Source organism: Lampetra fluviatilis, chromosome 22, assembly GCF_964198595.1.
Source record: "Lampetra fluviatilis chromosome 22, kcLamFluv1.1, whole genome shotgun sequence".
Classification (NCBI taxonomy): domain Eukaryota; kingdom Metazoa; phylum Chordata; class Hyperoartia; order Petromyzontiformes; family Petromyzontidae; genus Lampetra; species Lampetra fluviatilis.
Genome location: NC_136296.1, coordinates 11,955,061 through 11,966,651, shown reverse-complemented (window position 1 = coordinate 11,966,651; position 11,591 = coordinate 11,955,061). Strand labels below are relative to the sequence as shown.

The 11,591-nt window shown below is 51.9% G+C and overlaps 1 protein-coding gene across 1 annotated transcript in view; it reads right to left on the bottom strand.

The window, feature by feature from the left end:
* CLU (clusterin) overlaps window positions 1-11,591 on the bottom strand; it is a 184,685-nt gene that overhangs the window by 41,889 nt on the left and 131,205 nt on the right. The window lies entirely within an intron of this gene.

Genomic DNA, 11,591 nt, shown 5'->3' with positions numbered 1-11,591 from the left:
ACGAGAGCCGTGAGTGGCCAGCACCACGCCCGGCTGCCTTGGTTTCCCCACGTGGCGATGTTTACACACCGCACTCAGAGGTGCCCCTTTGAAGCTGAGACGACTTAGGGGATTCACAAGACCAGTTCAGATAATCTTCACCGGTGTTGGTGGCTGTGAGCGGGACTCGGAACTCGGGTCACCGGGTTCGTCGTGCAGCGCACGCTATCCGCTGCGCCATCGCTCCCCCAGAGCCACAGAGAGCCACACGGGAAACAGAATCTGTGATGTTTCTTTGGTGGGGGGTGTGGAGGCCAGTAATGTGTGTGAGTACTGCTGCTGCTGCTCATTTTTCGCTCATGCCGAGCTGCAAAAGTTGACCGCGTGATTTGAACGGTGGTAACCCGAGTCCGAATGTAAAAAAAAACAAACGCGAGTTCCCGTTCGCCTGCACTCGATTAGCGGCAGCTCCTCGTGGGCCCGTATCGGGATAACGCGGCACAAGGGGCAAAGTCAGACGCAGCAAACTCTGGGCCGATGAGCGTGGTGGCAGCAGAACATCGTGGGCAGGGGCGATGCACACATTTCCTTCACGAATGGAGGATTAAAGGCACGAGCCATGCTGGTGTGATTGTGGCCACGCAACACAACTATGGGCCGTAGAGGAATCAACTGGAGTGTGCGCTCCACGAATGGAAGAGGAGGAGAAGGAGGAACAGCGACACGACACGAACTCTATCTCTGCTGAAGCCCTCACGTCGTGGCCAACAGCAGACCTCGAGATTGGCATCTAGCTCATGAGCACATTGCTGCCATACGCAATAATAGATTAGTCTACGGGCATTGAATGTCTATGGGCAATGTCAGTCTAATGGACCGTACGGTAAACCACTAGTCTGCGCGCCTTCACCGGAGGAGGAGGAACAGCGACACGACACGAACTCTCTCTCTCTGTGCTAAAGCCCTCTCGTCATGGCCAGCAGCAGCAGCAGACATCCGCATTGACATCCAGCTCCTGAACCATATCGCTGCTGCCATCGTGCGCAAGAGTAGAGCATAGCCTTGGAAGCGTGGTGTTCCTCGCTTCCCCCCTTCTTTCGTCAATAAAGCTCAGACCAACAAATGAGCAATACACCGACGATCTGAGCCACGGAGTTTTGGCAAGCGGAGCGTCACCTGCTTTGTTCTCCGGGGTGCGTGGAAAACTGAAGGACGTTCAGAGCGTTAGACTGGGAACGCATGCATTAGTGCATTAGAGGATTGTTGATGGCAGAAACGCCTCACGTCTCCCTAAGCCGCCCCCCTAAGGGATTGTGAGGATGGTGGAGAAATAAAAACAATCCATCCACAGATGACGCATTCATTGGGGATGCTGCTGTGTTGGCAATGGGGAACAAACACAATTAACAACAACAAACACTCAACACACGCATCAACAGCCACACTGTGGCCTGAAATTGAAGAAAATATATAATCAGAAATGTCTTGAGCAATCGCCCTTCTTGTGTGCTGTAAAGGGCCATTGCCTCAAACGTCGCCCCTTTTATAACTATATTTTTGAGGCCACACAATGTTGTTGACGAGTGTGTCGATTTGTTCGTGTGTGCGCTTTAACGATTTAAAATGGCGTCGAGTCCACGTGCAAGCCGCCCGTGACGTGGAGCGCGACGGGTGGTGGAGGGGGTGCTGGGAGTGTCATGACTAGGCGAGAGATGAACGAATTGGAGGGCGCTTTTTCTGCTTTTTCGCACCGTTGCTGTTCCTTGAATGTGCGTCGAGTATCGGAGTTTGAATTATTCCGGGCTGTGCGGTGTTAATTGCCCTGACTGATTGTTGGTTGAAAGATGATGCATTACAGTCCAACATTTACACGGTGTTTTGTTGTTGTTGCATTATTACGCAGAGACGATTTCTGTATCACTAATTGAATACACGTTTCACTTTCTTCCGAAGCGGAATCTTGCCGTATATGATGATATGGTGTCACGTTTGTGATTATCGTACAATTTTAGCACCAAAGATATTTTATATTTGACACAAACAATAATTACTGTACTGTATATATACATACATCAATGGCATATAAACGTTAAGATGTGCGTAAACCAGTGTGGTGTTGGATTGCATTGAAGTTTTTAGTGTGTGTTGGTGAGTGCACCTAGCCTGCCACGAGGGCTGTGGGTATGTGACCATCACTTGGTGGAGTCCTTGATTAGAGCTTTGAACAAGATCCGTTTAGCGTTAGGATACGTGACAGCAGCAGATGTGAGTGTAAATGTGATCGGTTTCTCTAATCAAGGACATTTTACTGTCTCCAGATGATTTGCTTGTCAGCGTCGATGTAGTTTTTCTGTTCACCAAGGTACCTGTACCTGACACCATAGCAATCATTGAAGACTTTGTCCAACAGGGACTGAATCCTGATGTACCGACTTTGGTGAGGCACTGCCTTACCAACACTTACTTCATCTGGAATGGTATATTCTACAAACAAAATGAAGGTACCCCTATGGGTTCTCCCTTATCACCAGTGTTACCGAAGGTTTTCATGGAGAAATTTGAAACAGATGCCATCCTGACATACACCCTACGTCCTTCCTTGTGGAAGTGATATGTAGATGACACTTTCGTCATCTGGCCACATGGCTCGCCAGCACTGAATCAGTTTTTCAACCACATCAATTCCATACACCCATTCATCAAATTCACCATGGAAGTGGAAAATGATGGCAAGCTACCATTCCTTGATGTTTTGATCGAGAAGAGGCCTGATGGCTCGTTGGGACATTCCGTCTACAGGAAAGCCACCCACACGGATTCCAATCTAAAGCCTCACTCCCACCACCATCCGGCCAAGAAGAACTCCCTCATCAAAACACTACACCATAGGGCCCGCTGCATCTCCGACCAGCACCACCTAGCCAGTGAACTGGAGCACGTACACCCTCAAGATGAATGGATACTCTGACCGCACATTCCGTAAAGCTGTAGCTCCAACCATGGGGAGACAACCATCTGAAGACCCAATCAAAACCATCACCCTGCCATACATAGCAGGTGTTACCAAAAATATTTCCAAAATCTTAAACAAACACAAGATCCAGATCCGATTCAGTACAGTACACAAAATCCGTGATTTGATCCCATCTGTGAAGGATGTCATTCCTGACATGCAACACCCTGGTGTCTACAAACTAAGTTATGTCTGTGGCAGCAGTTACATTGGGGAAACCAAGCGACATGTCTCGGACCGTGTTCACCAACAGATTTGAAACACGGCAGAACCAATACCTCTGCAGTGGCTGATCATTGTTATAACGCAGTGGGCTCGCACGATATTGTTTTTTTCCGAGACCAAGGTACTCTGCAAACATTCGGGCTACTATCAGAGATTTGTCCATGAAGCCATCCAGATATATAAACACAGAGACAATTTCAACCGAGAAGATGGGTATAAGCTGAGCAATCATTGGAAGGACGTTATTAACCAGGCAAAGTCGTCACTTGCTGTGGTTCTGACATTCTTCCCTGCTGTTTGGCTGTTGTCTCCGACTCTCTGAGTTGCATTGCCCTGTTAGGTGCCTCTGCATTAACGGACTAGGCTCTCACTAACATGGCCACCTCTGCTCCCTTAGCCTCGATGTACCGATGGTTCTGGCTGTGTGATGGGCTGTGCGTGTCTCACTGTCGCAACCACCGTTGCAGTGGTTCTCTTGTGTGGACGCGCTTGCCTCGCAGCGCAGTTGGCAGTGCCGCAGCTTGTGTCACACATAGACGTGACGTTAACTTGCTAATCTCCCTAATCTCCCTGCCTAATCTCTCCCATCAACATAGTGCTAATCTCCCATTAACACTGCTGTTGTGCGCATATGCGGGGACGATACTCGTATGCGGCGACGGGAGCTCATTTCTTGCCAATCTTTCTCCCTAATCTCTCTGTCCTAATTACCCCCATTAACACAACTGACATGCTTGCGTCCAGGGATGGAATTCCTTTCCATCTCAGACCCCGCCTGCTTGCTCATCGCCACACAAATAGCCTCTTGTTGTGACAGCTCTCTCGCTGGTTCAGCAGTTCCACTGCTGGATAATTGTTTCCGCCTGAGGAAGACCGCTTGTGTTGAGATCGAAGCGTCGTGATATATATATATCTTTCTACCTACGTGACTTTACCGAAGGAACCAAAGAGTATGGGTTCCTGCAGTCACGAAAGCTTCAAATCAAGATTTGTATTTCTTATTCTACGAGCGGCGGCACTGTGGTTTGAAACTGCGCTAGGAACCTGGCCACCCATGACGAATGTCTGAGCTGGTCGTGGGCCTCCTTTAGATTGACTCACCTCAAGAGAGTACCTGGTGCGGTGTTTAAACATTGCCACTACGGAGACAAAGGCGGTTGCGCGTGGTCACACACCTCCTAGTGTACCGTACCGGCCTTCATAGTTTCTCGCGAATAGCACTTGCCCCAAAAAGTTTGCTATGTGTGAGTGTGATAGTGTGCGTGTGTGTGTTGGTGAGTGTGTATGTGTGTATGTATGATATGTGTGGGTGATTGCACACATGCGTGCGTGGGTTTGTGCTTTTTAATGAATGTATATAAATATTGCCGCATATGGGTTGTGTGATTGCGAAACTGTGAATGTGTGTGCATGTGTCGGCTCTCGCATTATTTAACATTTTTTGGCACATCCTTCAGAGGCTGCGCCAGTGGATTTTACACATGGTACACATACAGTGGGGAAGCTGACACATGTCTGGGTGTGATCAGGTCATCGTTACCGTATGTGTGCTGATGACTTGGACATTGCTGCTTACTCCAAGAAAGAATTGGAGACTGCTGACGAACAGAAATTCCCCGTATAGCCTTAGCAGACATGGGGCGAGTGCTGTTAGCGAGCATCTTTGAAGGCCAGCACGGCACACGAGCGGGTGGGTGGCCAGTAGCAAGCCCGGCCGCCTTTGTCTTCCCGAGTGGCTATGTTTACACATTGCCCGAGGTACTGATTTGACGCTGAGCCGACCTAGGGGAGGCTCAGGACAGGTTCAGATAATCTGCCACTGTTTGTGGTTTGTAGCGCAGCGCGCTAATCACGAGTGGCGGATTATCCCAGTAGCACAAGTAGCTACTACTGTTGTAGCTACGGGCCCCGCACTTTCAAGGGCCCCGCGCTAAATGCTTTCAAGCTATCAATTCCGGTTCAGTGTTTGTGTACTTGCTCTATTACTATAGTACTATACTGCCTTCAACTTGTATGAACGACTCGGTGTTTAAGGTTAGTGATATGTCGTATTATCTGGCTTTATAGCAAATGAAAAAATAAAATTATTTTACTATGGCAGTTAAACATTTTTTTGATTTAAAGCTTTCGTGACTATTATTGGTTCTTTCGGTAAAGTCACGCAGAAGGGAAATAATAAAATAATATAAATATAAAACAATAAACATTCTCACGACGTTTCGACTGCAACACAAGCAATCGTCATCAGGTGTGAAATCCACAGCAAGAAAATTTGAAAAATTAGTGTTTGAATTTGTATTTATTATAGGGCCCCTTCATAACATATGCTACAGGCCCCGCACTAGCTTCATCCGGCACTTCTAACCACTGCGCCACCACTCCCTCGCAATCCGGAGAGTGAGCCCCTGTTAAACAAAACAACTGCCAGGTTCTCTGTGCCATCAAACGATGCACTCCCTCGAATATCAATGAGTAATGGCGTGGTTGTACAAAGGGTATGGAGGAGTTCCCAAATCTGGGCACTGTGAAAATATTAAGCTCCGGCTTTTTGTTTTTATAACGGAGGTCTCACACCGAATGAGTCGAGCAGCGTTATCTTTTCAACGCTGCTGTGTAACGCTGCTGTGTGGAAGCTGTCTAGGCCTGTCGTTCGACAGGAAGCTCTGGATCTTCTCGGTCACAGTTATGACCTCCCTTCTGTACACTTGCGAAACGTGGAGCCCTTTAAAGGAACATCTGCACCGGGTTGACACATTCAGGCTGGCCTTGAACTGCGATCCATCCTGGGTTTAACCAGGCTGGATTGTGCGAGGAGCTCAACACGTCCTTGAAAGATCTGAACTCTGTCCCCATAATCGGTGAGCTATTGTGGCAGGCGAGGCTTCGTTGGCTGGGCCACGTAGCCCACATGGCCAGTCACCGCATGCACAAGCAGCTTCTGTTTGGCCGAAAATAGGAGGCTAAACGGGCGAGAGAAGAGATGGACTGATGAGGTACAGGAGGATGTTGAACCGAGTGGACTTGCCGATGACCGGTACCAGCGGTGTCAAGATCGGTCTCTTTGGAGAAGGCCCGTGAAGGACCCTGCTACTGGGCAGTTGGAGGCAGGCGCCCTCCAAGAACAACAACGGAGAGCAGAGGAGCGACGCTCACAACCACTAGCGGAGCGCTAGGCGTATAAAACGCAACGAGTTAGCACAGTGGGGCCACACGTGGTGCATCGGCCAGCCATCTCGGTCAACCCATGACACTTGATTCTTTCCCGTGACCTCTTGCCAGCAGCGAGCCTTCCACACTTCACGTGTTGGCCTCCAAGTGCACCTAGCCTGGTACAAGCGCTGCGGTGACGTCAGCGCCACTTAGTGACGAGTGGTCGCTGTTGTTGCTAATGTGTCGGTGTCTTCCGGCGTGTGGCAGTGTTCATGAGTCTGCGTGTGTCGGCGAGTGAGCTGGTCAGTGAAGGCATGCACGGTATGCAGTAATCAGTGCACGTGTCCGCTGTGTGTTCATGTGTGTGTGTTGGCGTGCGTGGGGAGCGGTGGCGCAGTGGTTAGCGCACTCGGAAACGAACCCGGCGACACGAGTTCGATTCCTCCTAATCGCCTCTCCACGGTCGACTCAGCATTAAAGGAGTGGTGCGGTGCGTAAACATAGGCACTGGGGAGACAAAGGCGGCCGCGCGTGATGCTGGCCACCCACCCCTTCACGTGCCGTGCCTGCTTTCAGATGTGCTCGCTCACAGCTCTTGCCTCGATAGTCTGGCAAGTCTATGCGGGGGACATTTGTCTGTGTTAGTGTGCGTGGCTTTTTTGAGGTTCTCCTAATGAGAACCATGATGGGCTGAGTGAGGGTTAGGGGGGTCGGGCTCGTGCAGCCCCCCCCCACTTCCCCCACCACGCGCTTCCACTCACCAGGCTAAAGTAAACACGCGCGCACGTGCTCAGACAACAGGGTGCCCTGGTGAAGGTAAAGGTGCAGCCCTGCACTCGCTCGCTCACGCCACTGCTGGCGGGAGGGGCCTCCACTCGAGGGAGCTCTGGAGAGCGTCCTCATGCGGCCACTTGGCCCTTCGCTTTCACGATGGCCGGAGGAGGGAGTCCCCACACTTTACCCCACCACGCGCGACCTCGCTGATCGGCTGACTGTGGTGTTCCCCATGTACGCAGCGGCTTTTCGATGGCCATCGAGCCAAAGACGGCGGCACACCGCATCGAGCAGCGCTTTCAGATGCGCTTCTGCGACCGTCTGGAACGCTCTCGCTTCCGATATTAGGAGGTAACTGGAGCTATGCACTGTTGCATCATCTAGGTTGACAAACTCTTGTATCTAGATCTGAATTTTATGTTTAGTATAATGGCCTCCTGCACCTCCGATTAGCACGGTTGGCTACGTAAGGAGCGAAAGAAGTTCAACGTACATCCACTGCATGGGTGGGACGGCGAGGGCGGTTTTAAGACTCTCGCTCCATTGCTTCAACTGCCGCGCCAGGAGATCGAATCGAACCGGCGACCTCTGGATTGCAAGTCCCGTATTGTTGACCATTGCACCACTATGAGACATCTCCTTTACCAGTGGCAAAATATAGTAATAGGTTTTTACCCTTTCAACTGGTACAAAAACTGACACCTTTATACAAGGCATCATGTTTGCAATCACCACAACACAAGCAGTCAAAATGCAAACAAAAAGAAACAACTCTGATAATGATATGCACTGTCCTTGAAGTTGATTGGTCCACACCCGAGACAGCTTTTCTTAGAGCCTAGTCTCCAGATGACGCCAAAAGGCGTACAACTCAAAAACAGTGCACTATCAGAGTATTGAGAGCTCGGGGTAAGCATTTACACTATGAGAAATCTCCTTTACCAGTGGCAAAATATAGTAATAGGTTTGTACCCTTTCAACTGGTACAAAAACCGACACCTTTATACAAGGCATCATGTTTGCAATAACCACAACACAAGCAGTCAATGGAGACTAGGCGCTAAGAAAAACTGTCTCGGGTGTAGACCAATCAACTTCAAGGACAGTGCATATCATTATCAGAGTTGTTTATTTTTTTTTATTTTGACTGCTTGTGTTGTGGTTATTGCAAACATGATGCCTTGTATAAAGGTGTCAGTTTTTGTACCAGTTGAAAGGGTAAAAACCTATTACCATTGCACCACTGTGGTAGCATCCAGGGTGCCTTAGCGAGCTGGCTATGAACCCGCGGCCACCCGAGTTGGATTCGCTACCACGTCAGTGGCGAGTGATGCCTGAACCGGTCCTGCATCACTCACGCAGCCTTCCCCTACGGAGTGTGGCTCGCGTGGAGGGCTGTGGAGTGTGGCTCGCGTGGACTGAATGGAGCTTGGCTCGCCATGTGCGTGCGCATTGCTGTGCTGCTCAATTGCGGTTTCCGGCAGATCTTTGGTTGCCCGATTGAGGCAACAGCAGCAGCAGGAGGAGGAAGAGGAAGAGAAGGAGGACAAGCGAGGAAATGGAGAATAGCGAAAACAGAATGTGATAAACGACTTCCTCCAAGGCGCAACTCGTGGCCACCGCCGAGCAGCCAAACGAACGTTGTGACCTCGTCCCTCCGGTCCATGGGACCCGTAGCCGGACCAACATCTCAGCTCCGATCTTTAGGGGGGTGGGGGGGGGGTCTCAGTGAGAGGTGCAGGCGCAGCCCTGCAATTGCTCGCTCTCACGCCACCGCCGGCGGACGGGGCCTCCAGACGTCTTCGAAGAGGTGGGAGCACCCACATGCTGCCACACGTGACCTGCCCATCGAGTGGTGCTGGGTAGACGGAGTCGGAGAGGGTGGGGGGGGTGTAAATTAAGCCGCTTCATTTGTTCACTGCCGCGCCGGGAAAACGAACCGAGCCAGCGAACCGAGGGATGCAACACTCGGTCAACTCGGGGCACGTGGGGAGCTCACAGTGGCCGTGTCGGAAGCGCTGAGTCGGCATCCGCGATGTCCGGCCACCAACGACTTAGGTCGAGGCCCCTAGGCGTACACAGGCATGGACCTACCCCCACCCCCACCACGGGCTTTGCCGTGGAGAGCCGCAGACTTGCAGAGGACACTTGGAGGGATCTAAGACGTGGCTCTGTGACATCCACTTGATTGGGGCCGTTCTCTGACTCGGGGGGGGGGGGGGGGGGTACAGAGCCCCCGACGCCTCCAAACAAAACTGGGAGCGTTGCGTATTCCACCACCGCGACGTCGACATGCGGGGAACCCCCCAAAGCGCGGGTCCCGGGGCGGTCGCCCCGATTCGCCGCGTACCCTATAGGGACGGCTTTGGCGATATAATATTTGGGCGAAAGTCAGAAGCGTCTTTGTTATGAGCCACGGGGCTTATAGCGGAGGAAGGATGCGTCAAGGCGACTGCGGTGCGACCTCGAGCCCACGGCACCAGAGGCAGGGAGGCAGGGAGCTGTCAACGACTTCATCTGATCGCTGGGACGCCACCGTGGTTTGTTGTTGTTCCGCAGCACCGTGATGGATGAGGCGCTTTCCTTCCCGAGTGGTTGCCCATTGATTGACAGTCGGCGTTGGGGGACATTCGGCTTTGGTGCTCGACACGCGCGCAAACACACATGTTGGATTTCTAGTTGTTACCAAAATGTTATTGTTGTTGTCGTAAGTCCACCTCCTCCCACTGCTCGAGGAGGTGGCTCGTCCATAGCCATGTGAGCCGTGTAGGCTATTTGACCATACTTCACCGCGCTGGGCATTGCGGGTTGGTGAAGGGAGCAGGGGGTGATTTGGCGAGGGAGGGGGGCACGGGGGCGTAATGGGCGCTTCTTGTGCCACTCGCCACTCCCTGGCATTATCCGTGACCGGGTGTGGAACTCAGGTCGCCGGGTTCACGCTGCGGCGCATGGACGACTGCGCTACTCACCTCTGCAGCCAGAGGACCGTGCAGGCGCAGTGCTGGATTATCACAGGAGCACAAGTAGTTACATATGTAGCTACTACATGTGTAGTAGCTACATGTGTAGTAGCTACTACACGTGTAGTAGCTACACGTGTAGTAGCTACACGTGTAGTAGCTACACGTGTAGTAGCTGCACGTGTAGTAGCTGCACGTGTAGTAGCTACGGTCCCCGCACTTTCATCAGCCCCGCGCTAAATGCTTTGAAGCTATCAATTCCGGTTCAGTGAATCTGTACTTGCTCTATTACTATAGTACTATACCGCCTTCAACTTTTACGAACGACCGGGTGTTTCAGGTTACCGATCTGTCGTATTATCTGGCTGAATAGAAACTTAAAAATTACAATAACTTTACTACGCAAGTTAAAAATGTGTGCTTTAATATGTAGGTGTTTTTATTTAGGGCACCTTTATACCATCATGCTACAGGCCCCGCACGTGTGTAGGCGCATGTACACACACATCACAGTCGCATACAACACAGATTCCCCCCATCATATCCTCGACGGACAAGGAGGGGGCGAAGGGCTGTTCATGAGCATCGACGAAGAAGGCAGTCACAGCACACGAGGCAGTCGCGTGGTTAGCACCGCGCCCGACCGCCTTTGTCTTCCCAGTGCTGACGTGTACACACCGCACCAGGCACTGGCAGCGGTAGGGCACGCGTGCTGCTCACGAACACGTGTTTCGTGTGCGTGTTATGAGCGGGCACTTTGGCGGCATTCACGATCCAAGCGCGCGGTGGATGTTTGAGATTCTGTGGCTTTTCAATGCGCGCCGAGAGAAATAAGTTCGGGACACGGGGATAAAAAAACATTCACTCACCCACACACTCACCCACCCAAACACTTACCCACCCACACAGAGTCAGTCACTCACTCACCCACACACTCACCCACCCACACACTCACCCACCCGAACACTGACCCACCCACACACTCACTCACTCACCCACACACTCACTCACCCACTCACCCACCCACCAAAACACTGACCCACCCACCCACACACTCACTCACACACTCACCCACCCAAACACTGACCCACCCACCCACTCACCCACCCACCCAAACACTGACCCACCCACCCACACACTCACTCACACACTCACCCACCCAAACACTGACCCACCCACCCACACACCCACCCACCCAAACACTGACCCACCCACCCACACACCCACCCACCCAAACACTGACCCACCCACCCACACACCCACCCACCAAAACACTGACCCACCCACCCACACACTCACTCACACACTCACCCACCCAAACACTGACCCACCCACCCACCCACACACCCACCCACCCAAACACTGACCCACCCGTTTACCAATCGGTGAGTGGCGAGGTGGCGACGGGATGGCAGTACAGCAAGTGGGTTCGTGTAACCCGTCCGGCGCGGATCTTTCGTGTTGCAGCCCTGATCACGTGCTGCGTGATG